Consider the following 14,496-nt stretch of genomic DNA (forward strand, 5'->3'; position numbering starts at 1 on the left):
CCTTACATGTATACTGATATGAACAGTTTATTTGGTGATGTTTTAGATCAAACGCATGCACTCTAACCATATAATAACTCTGAAGCTATACCATCTATTAAAAAAAAAAATGTATACTCCAATCAGCCATAACATTAAAACCACTGACATTTAAAGTGAATAGCAGCATACATGCCTACCCTCCCGGTTTTCGCGGGAGGCTCCCGATTTTTCGGGTAACCCCCCGCACCCCCGGAAGGGTAGGCATTTCTCCCGCATTCTGCCCACTTCCTAGTGAAGTGGGCAGAATTAGGAGAATACCCGCGGCAATCGCGGGTCTCCGTGAAGGGGGCGGAGCTTAAGCTGTGATTCTGCATGAATCACAGCATTTGGCCCCACCCCCTATGTAAATTGTGCCCAATCGCAGCAATTTTACCGCGAGGGGGCGGGGCTTAATGGCGCGAATCGTCCAGCCCCGCCCCCGTCGGCCCCCTGCTGCTTCTCTTACCCGGGCTTCTCCCGGGAAGAGAATGTTAAAGGTAGGCAACCCTGATAGCAGTGATTATCTTGTTACTATGGCACCTGTCACTGGGTGGGATATATTATTCAGCAAATGAACAGTCAGTTCTTGATGTTGATGTCAGGGGTGTATTAAGAGAGGAGGGGGCCTGCGTGCAGTCTCCGTCTGGTGCCCCCTATTTCTCTCTCTCCGGCGGCCAGCAGTGCACTGAGTGCAGCGCAGTAGACACTGCACAGAGTCTACCGCACCATTTTCCCGGTGATTTCTCTATTGTGCATGTGTAAAACGCCAGGAAAATGGCCGTGGTGGACATTTTCCAGGCAATTTTTTACAGCGTGGATACCGCCGATGTGGGACTCTAGAAAGGTAAGTTTGGGTGCAGGATGTGCGGTGTGGGCCCCCCTGGACCCAGGGGCCAGTGTGCCCCGTACACCCTGCACCCATTATAGATACGCCCCTGGTTGATGTGTTGGAAGCAGGAAAATTGTGCAAGCATAAGGATCTGAGCAACTTTGACAAGGCTTCTACCGCCTGGCCCCTCCTTCAAGCCTGGGTAATTCGTACACTACCCCACCCTCTCGGTGTCCCTGCCCCTCTGCCTGGCATTTATGTGGATGTTACTTTGACACAAAAGGGCCGGCTCGAGACTAATTTTTTGGTAAGCAAATGTATATTTTGGTGCCCTTAGGTGGAATAAACGATATTATAGCTAAAGCACTATGGGGCATACTTGCCTGCAAACAGTGGGGGGCGTGGCCGTGCAATGGGTCCTTTTTGGGGGCGGAGCCGCACAATCACGTCATCGTGGCCCCGTCCTCTCACAATCCCGAAAATAAAGGCATTGTGAAGCAGGGGGCGGAGCCACGATGACTTGATTCAGCGCGAATTGCATCATCGGGCCCCCCACTGCGGGGGTTTCTAGTAGGTAGTCGGGGGGGCAGGCAGCAGCCGGGAGGCTTGCCTGCCTTTCCGGGTGGTCGGGAGCGGCACCCGATATTCGGGAAGCTCCCGACCAAATCGGGAGGGTAGACAAGCCTGCTATGGGGCCTATGTAATAATAATCACGGCATTACTGCGATTATTAGCAGTCTGCGCCGTGACGGATGTTTTCCTTTTGAAAGAAAATATCCCTGCTATGTACTAAAGTTAATCAGCAGTAGCGATAACCAATGTCCCTGCGAGTTACTTGCCCGGGATATTGGAGAAGTCTTTCAAATGTGCACACTGTCAGATTTGGGTGCCAGCTGGAGGCCGAAAAGGGACCGTATAAGTCCTCCTGCGAGAATGCCTCCATAGGCATGAGGCCATCTGAGGGTGGAGTAAACCAAAGGGGCCAAACTCTTAAAAAGCTTAGCTTTTCCGAGTTAGGTACATAGGGCCTGATCCAGACCTGCTTGCAAGCGGGTCGATGGTGGAACATTGCGCACGCCGGCATGAGCAATGTGCAAGCCCTGGAGCGAGTGAGAAATTCACTAGCTCGGGGGCTCGCTACGAACGGGGCGGTTGATCGACAGCTCGCCCCATTTTGTAGGCGGGGAGGGGAGGGGGTGGCTGGCCAAACGGAGGCATTCCCAAAGGAACGCCTGCCGTTTGATGGTGGCCCTACTGACATCACTAGTGATGTCAGTAGTGAGCTTCCGGCTCTACTAGAGCCGGAAGCTCCCTGGGGCTTGCGGCAGACGAGACCCTACCACAAAGTCATCATCTGGCCGCTCGCAAAAGCTGTGGATGGTGACCCACAACTTAGCGACCGGCCAGGAGGCCGTTTTTTTTTTTTTACAAGGCAAATCCGAGCCAGCTCGGGTTTTCCCACCTGACTCAGGTCTCAAAACAAGGCAAAACGTCATCATCCCGCTGTCGGATTCTCGCTGGTTTTGGATTTTCATTCCGGCTGTGGAGAGTGAATAGGGAGGGAACTAGAAGCTGTGCTGCGCTGCTGCTGGGCATAATTGTGACTTGTGAGGCTGTGCTGGGAGCTGAGCTGCGCTGCTGTTGTGCATAATTGTGAGGTTGTCCTGTCCATAGGGGCTGGCTGGCTGTTGTCCATAGGGGCTGGCTGTTGTCCTGTCCATAAGGGCTGACTGGCTGTAGTCCATAGGGGCTGGCTGGCTGTTGTCCATAGGGGCTGGCTGGCTGTTTTGAGGTTTTCCTGTCCATAATCTATATAGGGACTGGGTGGCTGTTGTCCATAATCTATATAGGGACTGGCTGGCTGTTGTCCTGTCCATAGGGGCTGGCTGGCTGTTCTGCTGTGTTGTCTATGGGGTTCTTTTGGTGTGTGTGTGTTAGCCTGCCACACCATCAGTGTGATAATAAAAAAATTTTTGGTGTGTGCATGTTAGCCACAGTTATCAGTAACGTACAGGTGTGCAGGGGTGCTGTGCTGCCTGTGTCGTTTATCAAGAGGCTGGTGCCTCGTTCGGGTGCTCTCCCTTCCAAGTGCCCCCCCAAAAATCAATCAATCTGTTTTTTTGTGTGGGTGTGTCTGTGTGCGTTAGCCATGGCATAACAAAACGCCTCTGCTGAGGTTTGTATAAACATTTTTAAAGGCGAAATTAGAGGATATGGATTAAACAATGGAATAAAGCAGCTAAAACTGCGTTCTCTGTTTATAGTGTCCCTACCCATGGCCCCTCTACCTGAATTTCAGTGAGTCAGACGGACAACTCCATGCAACCGTATTCAAGAGTGCAGCTGCTCCTCCTGTAGCCCAGGTCATAAGATGTGTAGGGGGTGTGGTGTGATGATATGGACTAAAATGGAGCTCACATCCACTAAAGTGGATAATAAATCCCCACTCTAACAGGGAGCGCAGCTGTAATTTATACACAACACAGGATGGGATGACAATATAGGCTTGGGTGATGGTATAATCTGGGGTGATGTATACAATATTCTCCTTCACACAATATTAATTTGTCCCCGCTGGAATCCACCATTACAGGTGCCTCTGTCATTTTTGCACGTAATTGACGGTAAAGGTCTTTCAAGTAGAATTTGTAGTTCATTTTGATGCACATCATCTTTTGCACATTTTGGGGAAGTAGTCTCAGGCCGATCACTGACAAGGTTCCCAGCTGTGCTGAAAACTCTTTCTGAGTACACACTGGAAGGTGGGCAGCTCAAGTAAAGAAAAGGCAGTTTTGTGTAAGGGCCTCCAAATTCCCTCTTTTCCTGCCACTAATTATTTACATGCATCTCTTTCTCTTCAGATCTGTGGCCGATGAAAATCCACTGCCAGCAGCAGGCACAGAGCTCAAGAATTCTGAAGAAAGACACAACGTAAGGCCTTAAATCAGGGGTGGCCAACCTCGGTCCTCGATAGCTACTAACAGTGTACGTTTTCCAGACCACCTAGCTGGCGCACAGAAACACATTTACTCAGAAACACATTTGAAAAGATCCACAGGTGGAGTTAATTATTACACTTGTGATTCTGTGAGTAGACATGGAAAACATGCACTGTTGGTAGCTCTCGAGGACCAGGGTTGGCTACCCCCGCTTTAAATCATAGATCTTACACTTGTCCACATATCTGTGCTGGTTAAGTGGCACTTTGAGGTCACTAACTATGTTTTTTTAATGTCCCTGTACTGGTTGCAAAATGCTTTTTCATGTGGAAAGCACTAATAGAAATCTTCCTGGTCCCCTTCTGGGATGAGAAAATCCACTCCCAGCAACAGGCACGGCGCTCAAGGATCCTTCTGGGGCAAGGACTGATGTGAATGAGTAAAATATTTTTTTGTAAATGCCTCCTCCCCTCCTCTTCTTACTCATAAATTTACTTCGGAATAAAAAAATGAAATAAAATTTACTACCAAACCCTTCCTGTTCCTGCCTTCAACTACAGTACATAAATACTCCAACTCCCTCAGGCCTCTCTTGAATAATAACATTTGTTTCCTGATGTGCCATGTTGGAAGTTGAGCTGCCACATTTTTGTGCCGCCCACTGCTGCCACATAGTTTAGTCAGCCAGCTAGCTTGGTGCAAATTTTGGGCCAAAAACTGGATGAAAACAATATAGTGAGCTCTGAGGTGGTCAAAATTGACTGGAAACAAGTGGAAATAAATGTAATTGAGGTTAATAATACTGTAGGAACAAAAACAGGCCAATTTTATGTGATTTTAGCTGTTTTTATGATATTTTAAGAAAAAAATCCAGATCGAAAACCAAAAAACAAAACACTGGAGGTGAGGTTTAGGCAAAACCAATCCATATCCAAAACCAGGGAAGATCCAGATCCAAAACCAAAACACGAGGGTCGGTGCACATCTCTACTCATAATAATGTGCTAATTAACCTTTTGCAGGATATTTAAAATCTACTGCATCAGTTAATACATAGTGCAGATATATAAAATTTTTATGAAAACTGGACTTGATAAATAGGCCCCTATTTATTTCATTTTAAAAATATGACTTTTTTTATATGCAGCTGAATGGGCTGTTTATTATACCCTTTAGAAATTACTTTACATATCTTGAAACATGATTATTTAATATTTTTATTTGCCAGACTAACAGTGACAGTCGCTCACTGTCTGGGACTGTCACACTCACTTGTCACAAGTTGCAAACTCAGATGCTTAACCACTTGCCTAGCATGATCCCATCAGATGCGACCAGTCAGAAACGCCCACTGTGTGGCTACCGGAAGATAATCTTCCAGCAGCCGCCAATCTCAGACGGACCTCCCAGCCCCTCTGCACCCTCAGGAGCTCATTCAGACCCGCTCGCTAAGATGCAAACACCCGCTGCTGCCGATAGTATGCATTGTGCGCATGCGTATGCATACACAGCCACTTGTGAGTCTTGACACTAATTTGCAGAGTGTAGTGCAGCATACATCAGCGTGCAGTCAGTGTGCCCCCTTACAGTCACTTTGCCAGCACAGCCACTTGTGAGTCTCTGGACACAGCACTTAATCAGCAGAGTATAGCGCAGCACACATCAGCATGCAGTGTGCCCCCTATACAGTAACTCTGCCAGCACAGCCACTTGTCCCTGTACACAGCCACTTGTGGGACTGTTTTTGTTCTTATAGTACAGTATTATTAACCTAAATAACACGTATTTCTACTCCTTTCCAGTCAATTTTGACCACCTCACAGCTTACTATATTGTTTTCGTCCAGTTTAGGCCCAAAATTTGCTAGCTGGCTGACTAAGCTAAGCGGCAGCAGTGGGTGGCACAAACACATGACAGTTCAACTTCAAACATAGCACATCGGGAAACATTTTTATTATTCAAGAGAGGCCTGAGGGAGTTAGAGTATGTATGTAGTTGAAGGCAGGGAAGGGACAGGAAGGGTTGATTGGTAGTAAATTTAATTTAATTTTTTGATTCTGAAGAAAATTTATGAGGGAGAAGGGGAGGGGGAAGAGGCATTTACAAAAAATATTTTACACATTCACATCAGTCCTTGAACACATAAAAATCCTTGAGCATGGCTGCTGCTGGGAGTAGATTTTCTCATCCCAGAAGGGGACCAGGAAGACTTCTAGTAGTGCTTCCACATGAAAAAGCATTTCCCAACCTGTACAGGGACATTAAAAAAAAACATAGTTAGTCAGTGGCCTCAAGCGTAGATCTATGATTTAAGGCAGGGTTAGCCAACTACCAACAGTGCATGTTTTCCAGTTCAACAACTGTAATAATTAACTCCACCTGTGGATCTTTCTAAATGTATTGGTGAGTAATGAATACACCTGTGCACCAGCTAGGTGGTCTGGAAAACATGAACTGTTAGTAGCTCTCGAGGACCGAGGTTGGCTACCCCTGATTTAGGCCTTACGTTGTGTCTTTCTTGAGAATCCTGAGCCTGCGGCTAGGAGTGGATTTTCATCTCAGAGAGGAACCAGGAACAGTGCTTCCAAAAACAATTGACTTAAATAATTCTTTGTAAACCTTCTGTAAAGGCATTTCCCAACCTGTACAGGGACATTAAAAAAAACAGAGTTAGTTAGTGGCCTTCAAACTGCCGTTGTTCCCACTGTCCACTTAACCATATTACTTAGATATGTGAACAAGCGGAACAGAGAGAATTATATGCAACATTTCAGTTTAAAGTTTTAGTTTTACGTGGTGTCTTTCTTGGGATTTCTTGAGCGCCATGCCTGCTTGCTGGGAGTGGATTTTTCACAGATCTGAAGAGAAAGAGATACATGTAAATAACTACTGGCAGGAAAAAAAGGCAATTTGGGGGTATATTTACTAAAGTTTCTAAAAATTAAAAGTGTTCATGATGCCCATAGCAACCAATCAGATTGTAGTCATCATTTCTCTATTGCATTGTAGTAAATGATAGACAGGATCTGATTGGTTGCTATGGGCAACATGAACACTTTCATATTTAGAAACTTTATTAAATAAATATACCCCTTGGAGGTCCTTACACTAAAAATTGCCTTTGCTTTACTTGAGCTGCCCACCTTCCAGTGTTTTCAGCACAGCCGGGAACCTTGTCAGTGATCGACCACTACTTCCCCAAAATGTCGAAAAGATGTTGTCCATCAAAATGAACTACAAATTCTACGAGAAAGACCTTTACCGTCAATTACCTGCAAAAATTACAGAGGCACCTGTAATGGTGGATTCCAGTGGGGACAAATTAATATTGGGCTACAGGAGGAGCAGCTGCACTCTGGAATTCAGTTGCATGGAGTTGCCCCTCTGACTCACTGAAAGTCAGGTAGAGGGGCCATGGGTAGGGAGTAGGGACACTATAATCAGAGAACACAGTTTTAGCTGATTTCTTCCATTTTTAAAACCATATCCTTTATATTTTTTTCACCTTTGAAAAAGTTTATGCAAATTTCAGCAGAGGCGTTTGTGATGCCATGGCTAGCGCGCACACACACACACAAAAAAAACACATTGATTGATTGAATTAATAATTTTGGGGGCACTTGGGAGGGAGAGCACCCAAACGAGGCAGCAGCCTCTTGATAAACAACACAGGCAGCACCCCTGCGGACCTACGTTGGTGATAAGTGTTACTAACAGGCACGCACACACACACACAGAAAAAGGTTTTTTTATTTTTTTAACACTGGTGGTGTGGCACGCTAACATGCACACACCAAAAAATTGTTTTTAATTTTCACACTGGTGGTGTACACACAAAAAATTGTTTTTATTTTTTCACTGGTGGTGTGGCAGGCTATAAAGCTGCATACACAGGTAAAGATTTTCTGTCTAACCATCCAACTAGTTGATTGGTTGAAATGAAAATCTGGTAAGGTATGAAAGCAAATGACAATCAGCAATTTGCTCAAAAATTCCGGAAAATGGACAAAAACTGTTGTATGAACAAATTATTTAGATCAAACATTTAACAAATTGTCTGACGACAATTTTCATGTTTTCTGGCATTTAGGAGCAAATTGATAATTATCATTTACTCCCATAGGTTACCAGATTTTCATTCCAACCAATCAACTAGTTGGATGGTTGGACAAAAAATCTTTATGTGTGTATGCAGCTTTACACACACACGCGCACACACGCACACACACACACACACACCAAAGAAATTATGGGGTGAACCCCTGAAAGAGGCAGCAGCCCCGCACCCCTGTGCACCTACGCTGATGACAAGTGTGGCTAACTAGCACTCACAAAAAAATGGTTTTCATTTTCACACTGGAGGTGGGTGAAGAGAGCACCCATGAAGGACAGAGCACCCCCTGGACAACACAGCAGAACAGCCAGCCTCTATGGACTACAGCCAGCCAGCCCCTACGGACAGGACAACAGCCAGCCCTTATGGACAGGACAACAGCCAGCCCCTATATGGACATTATTTGCACTTCATTGCACACATCCTGGCAGGAAGATGCTCTGTGCTGCTGCTTACTATTTGCCCACCCCATCAATTTGGTGGTTCAGAATTTTCTTTAAAAAAATTATAGAGGCATGCAAGAGATGCTGTCTGTGGCCATTACAATTTCTGGACATTCATAAACCATAAAATTAAAAATGTCAGTCAGCAATGCTCCAAAGAGAATATAATGCAAAGAAAAGAGGTGGAAGATGGAATTGTCCTTGGGTCCTCCAACCCAGCTTTATGTTGTATATATGAAACAGGAAATTCACAGATTAACAAGCCAATCACTTCAGCGCAGGACTGCCACTTGTGGCTGAAATGATTGGTTTGTTTGGACCCCCCACAAAACAAGCTGCCAATGCACAGTAGACATTGGTGGCAATGATCCCATACACAAACTGGCCTTACAATATAGGTAAGATCAGATGTCATCATCGTCATCCCCATCAGTGTGTACATACTCTTCTTCACACAATATTAATTAGTCCCCGCTGGAATCCCCCATTACAGACACTTCTGTATTTTTTTTACTTAATTGCTGGTAAAGGTCTTCCTCGTGGAATTTGTAATATATTTTGATGAACATCATCTTTTCCACATTTTGGGGAATTTGCTCCTACGCCGATCACTGACAAGGTTCCTGGCTGCGCTGAAAACTCTTTAAGAGTACACACTGGAGGGTGGGCAACTTAAGTAAAGCAAAGCCAGTTTGTATAAGGGACTCCAAATTGCCTATTTTTCCTGCCAGTAGTGAAACGGACTGTGGGCCTGATTCAGACCCGCACGCAGGCGATATGAGCTCGCGAGTGGGTCGATGTTTGGCCACTGCGCATGGGCACACCAGAGCCGGCTTCGATGTGCACATGCATGAGACCTGGCTAGCGCCGGGCGCTCCGTCGCTCTGGATCTCGCACCAAAAGGGGGCGGCTGTCGATTTTGATCGATAGCTCGCACCATTTTGGAGGCGGGCAGGGGGGGTGGCTGGCCAAACGGAGGCGTTCCCGACGGAACGCCTGCCGATTGGGGGCGGCCCGACTGACATGATGAGTGATGTCAGTGGTGAGCTTCCGGCTCTATTAAGAGCCAGAAGCTCACTGGGGCTTGCGGGAATGAGACCCTACTGCAAGGGTCTCGTCGCAAGCCCCGATGGTCGAGACCATCATGACCATCACCTGGCCGCTCACAATAGCTGTGGGTGGTCACCCACAGCTATGCGAGTGGCCCGGAGGCCGCACCAAAAAAAAAAAAAAACGCCCAGATTCAGAGCGAGCGCTCTTTCAGAGCGTCCGGCTCTGAATCAGGCCGTGTGTGACATGTCTATTTGGATGCTATCCCTATAATAATCATCCAGCATTCTCTGAATGGTGACCGTATCAGACAAAGTCACGTTAGACATGTCACTCATTGTAGCCAGTTCTTTCAGACCCAACCAGATGTCATTAGGTTTTGCTGACTGATCTGCATTATCACCAGAAGTGGGTCTCTTAGGAAAATTTTGTATTTTCCTTGCAGCTGCAGAAACTGAAGGAGGAGATGCTGCTGAGTCACGTGCCGCTTGAGCTGACAATTTTTTCACCAACAGCTCTTTGCATCAAGTTATGACTTAAACCTAGGATGAAGTATGGCTGCCAAAATATAGTGATCTGATTTCAAGAGATTGACGACCCTTGGTTCCTGGCAAAGCAAATGAAGGGCTTGATCTACAAGTCCGACATACTTAGCGGAATCAGCTCCTCCTTTAGTTTCTCTAGCTGCTTTTGCAAAAGTCTGATTAGGGGAATGACCTGACTCAAGCTGGCAGTGTCTGAACTAACTTCACATATTCACATAAGTTCAAAGGGTTTGAGAACCTTGCACAACACAGAAATTATTCTCCACTGAACTTGACTAATGTGCATTCCCGCTCCTTTCCCTATGTCATAGGCTGTAGTGTAGCCTTGGATGGCCTTTTGCTGCTCCTCCATCTGCTGAAGCATATAGAGGGTAGAATTCCACCTAGTTACTAACTCTTGTTTTAGGCGATGGCATGGCAAATTCAACAGTACTTGCTGGTGCTGAAATCTTCGACATGCATTTGCTGAATGATGACAATGTCCTGAAATCTTTTGGGCCACCGAGAGCATCTCCTGCATGCCTCTGTCATTTTTAAAAAATTGCTGCACCACCAAATTAATTGTGTGAGCAAAACATGGGATGTGTTCGAATTCGCCCACATGTAATGCTTGCACAATATTGCTGGCATTCTCAGAAATTACAAATCCCGCGGAGAGTCCAAGTGGGGTAAGCCATTTTGCAAGGATTTCCCTGAGTTTTTCTAAGAGGTTCTCAGCAGTATGCCTCTTAGTGACACCAGTGATACACAGAGTAGCCTGCCTCTGAATGAGCTGGCATTTGTTAGGTGCTGCAGCTGCTGCTGTTTGCAATGTTGGAGGCAATACACCTACCCAGTGGGCTGTCACAGTCAATGAATCTTTAGTTTGCCCTGTCCCACTTGTCCACATATCTGTGGACAATGGGCACAACGGCATTTCAGAGGACATTAATAAGGTTTTTTTTAAAGTCCTTGTACAGATTGAAAATTGCTATTCTAGAGAAGTGGAATCTAGAAGGAACATGGTAGAGGGGACACAGGACCTCCATTAACCACTTAACTGACAAATTCTTTTTCCAAAAACCGCTCCAAAATTGTCGGTTTCTTTTATGATTGAATTAGGTCACGAACATAATTTTAAACTTATCCATCACTATTTTATTTGAAAAAAATATTTTTTTAAAAACACAGTATACCATAAAAATAGCAATTTTTATATTATACTGTAGTGATGGCCATTGACGGCTGTACCATCGATGGTTCAACCATCGTTAGAAGCCATCAATTGTTTTGCGATTGGTCGAGGAGATCTGTGTACACAACTGCCAATGTTTCCTAAAAATCGATTGAGGTTTGCCATCGATGGTGCAACATTGATGGCCACCAGCAATGGCAAACCGCTTGTTTTCAGTCAGACCATCGATGGTTTGCAAACCATCGATGGTCACTCGCCATCCCTAATCAGAGGCTCTGCGATATCCATCGATCGATATACATATAGATCGAACACACACACACACACACACACACATATTTATATATATTATCATTGTTCTATTATTTATTGCCCGATCACTGTGGCCAGCAGTGATCGGGCACATGGAGACGGGGAGGCGGAGCTGAGGCCGGGGAAAATAGCAGCAGCCGCGGCTACCAGAGCCGCTGCTGCTGCTCCTACATGGAGAGCCGGAGCCGCAGTGCGAGCGTCTCCCACTGGCGGCCCAGATGCAGAGCAGCGGCGGCGGCTACCAGAGCCGCCGCCGCTGCTCCTTCACACACAGTGATCACTATAGTTCCGGAGCCGCAGCAGGAGGGTCTCCCGCTGGCGGCCCGGATAGATAGCAGCTACCAGAGCCGCCGCTACTGCTGTTTACTGAAGGGGAAAGGAGTGGAGATGGCTGCCCGATCACTGCTGGCCACAGTGATCAGGTCACAGCAACAGCACTGCTACTTCTAATGGAGTGGGGCTGCTGACTGTGCCCAATCACTGTGGCCAGCAGTGATCGGGACACACTGGAGAGGTGGCCGCACTTGCAGAGGGACCAGAAGGTCCCTCTGATGTAGGCGGCTGCGGGAAGATTAGCTTCCCACAGCCGCCTAGTGGGCATTTCTGACTGGTCGTATCAGATACGACCATGTCAGGGAAAGCCCAGCCTGGTGCGGTCGTATCTGATACGACCGTGCCAGGCAAGTGGTTAACTGTGTAAAACCCACTGCTTTAATGGCGGATACTGGACGCACATCTAATACCAGAATAGCTGTTATGGTGTCAGTAATCTGCTGTGCAACTGGGTGTCTGCGGTCATACTTGTTCCCCATTGCAAAGGATTGTTTAAAAGTCAATTGTTTGGTTAAACTAAAAGTAGTCTTCTTCCTGGTCCCCTTCTTGGATGAAGATCCACTCACAGCAGCAGCAGCAACATATGTAGCACTCAAGGATCCTTCTGTGGAACAGGAGGCAGTCATTCTTATGAAATTGGATGCAGGACTAATTCCGATCACGATTGAGGATGTTGATTATGATGCAGGGGTTGGTGGTGGAGATTGCAGGCACTTGGATCCAGAGAGAAGGGAGCAGCTAGGTGACACTGGACTGATTGTTGTTACATTTTTTAGCCAGAGTTTCTGAATTTGAAAAACCCTTTTCAATTTGTTGAATGCGCTGCAAGTGACGTACTGTAACAGGCAGGAGGTTCATAGTTGGTTAAGGTCCTTACCTCTACTCACTGTTACTTGGAAATGGTTACAGATGGCATGGCAACTGTTGTCCAGATTTGGGTGGAAATAATTCCACACATGAGAAGTGGATTTTTATGGTCCTTTGCCCAGGAATGACAACAATGGGCTTTTTCCCACCATGGGCAACAACTGTTGCCTGATTTACAGTTTTAACACAAACATCCTTGGCATCAACATCCTCATCATCAACATCCTCATCATCCTTGTTAGCGCCAACTACAGAAATATCCTTATCATCCTCCTGTTGCAATTCCAGAGAAGCATCCTTGATTTCTACGTCAGCATGTTGACTTGTGCTGCTCATCCCCACATTTGCAGAGGGCACACAAATGGTGGAAGGAGGATCCTCTTCAAGTACAGTATTATAAAGGTTAGGCTCACACATGGCAACTGCGGATATGCTTGGGCTCTCCTCGGGGATCTGTGACTTTTCTGAGCACACAGTTGGTTCCTGTGCATTAGCGATTAAAAATTTTTTGACACTTCTACAGGGAGAAGGGCTTATATCATCATAAGATGCAGAACCACCAGTCATAAATAAGGGCCAAGGCCTTATCCTTTCCTTGCCACTTCATGTAGTAAACGGCATATTGCCATTTTCTTCTTTCTCTGCAGCTAACTTAGCTTTTACATTTTTTTTCTATAACACTGTAAAATATTGCTTGCTTGATTTTAGATGCCTTGACTTAAGCCCTGTATGCCCTTGGGCATCAGCTTTTTATAGATGATGTAGATGGACTAGTATTGTCATGACTGGTGTTACTGGCAGCAGCTTCACCACTAATATGTGGTTCCTGCAGTCTTAAATGATCGTTCTCCATAACAAACAAATGAAGTGGGGTACAGCATACACGTCAATTTGTACCAATTTTAAATATTACACTGCGGTATCAATGGCCTACAGTGTGACAATATTTTTTACTAATACACTGGGTTTCCACTAACAGTGTGACAATATTTTTTACTAATACACTGGGTTTCCACTAACAGTGTGACAATATTTTTTACTAATACACTGGGTTTCCACTAACAGTGTGACAATATTTTTTACTAATACACTGGGTTTCCACTAACAGTGTGACAATATTTTTTACTAATACACTGGGTTTCCACTAACAGTGTGACAATATTTTTTACGAATACACTGTAATTAAAACTTACAGTGTGACAATATTTTTTATAAATACACTGCGGTTTCCACTTAGTGTAACAATATTTATGAATACACTGCGTTTTCCACTTACAGTGTGACAATATTTTTTACGAATACACTGCATTTAATTCGCAGCATCATGCAACTCAGAATTAGCCCCAGAATGATTAAATTGATGCATGTAATGTAAGATAGTTCAATATTCATTTCTCTTTAACCAGTGGCGTAACTAGGGCAGGGCCACCGGGGCTCGTGCCCTGGGCGCCGTGGGTCCGGCGGTGCGCAGGTGTGTGTGTGAGAGCGCGTTCTTGTTGGCCTGTGTAGTGCAGACTGCAGTGAGTGTGGTCCCACTACACATTTACACACACATCTCCGCCAGCACAACGGTGATGTGCGTGTTTCAGCAGCCAATGAGAGTCAGACAGACTCTTATTGGCTGCTGCTACGCCCACTGCAAGAGCCGGGCTGGAGCTCAATCATGAGCTCTGCCTTTCGGCTCCTGCAGTGGATGATGGGAGAGATGTCATGGCGTCTCTCCCATAATGCAGAACGCACCAGCCCGGGAGGACCGCTGTGCGGCGGACGGCGACAGAATCAGGAGCCGGAGTGGGGTTTCAGGTAAGTGTTTTCTTTTTTACTTGTTTGTTTGCACTACTGGGAGCTCTGCATAGAGGGGGGGGTCTC

The 14,496-nt window shown here is 45.9% G+C and overlaps 1 protein-coding gene across 3 annotated transcripts in view; it reads right to left on the reverse strand.

The window, feature by feature from the left end:
• VSTM4 (V-set and transmembrane domain containing 4) overlaps positions 1-14,496 on the reverse strand; it is a 122,495-nt gene that overhangs the window by 90,129 nt on the left and 17,870 nt on the right. The gene's annotated exons all lie outside the window — the stretch shown is intronic.

This window comes from Taudactylus pleione, unplaced genomic scaffold, assembly GCF_031769625.1.
Source record: "Taudactylus pleione unplaced genomic scaffold, aTauple2 ptg000935l, whole genome shotgun sequence".
Lineage (NCBI taxonomy): Eukaryota > Metazoa > Chordata > Amphibia > Anura > Myobatrachidae > Taudactylus > Taudactylus pleione.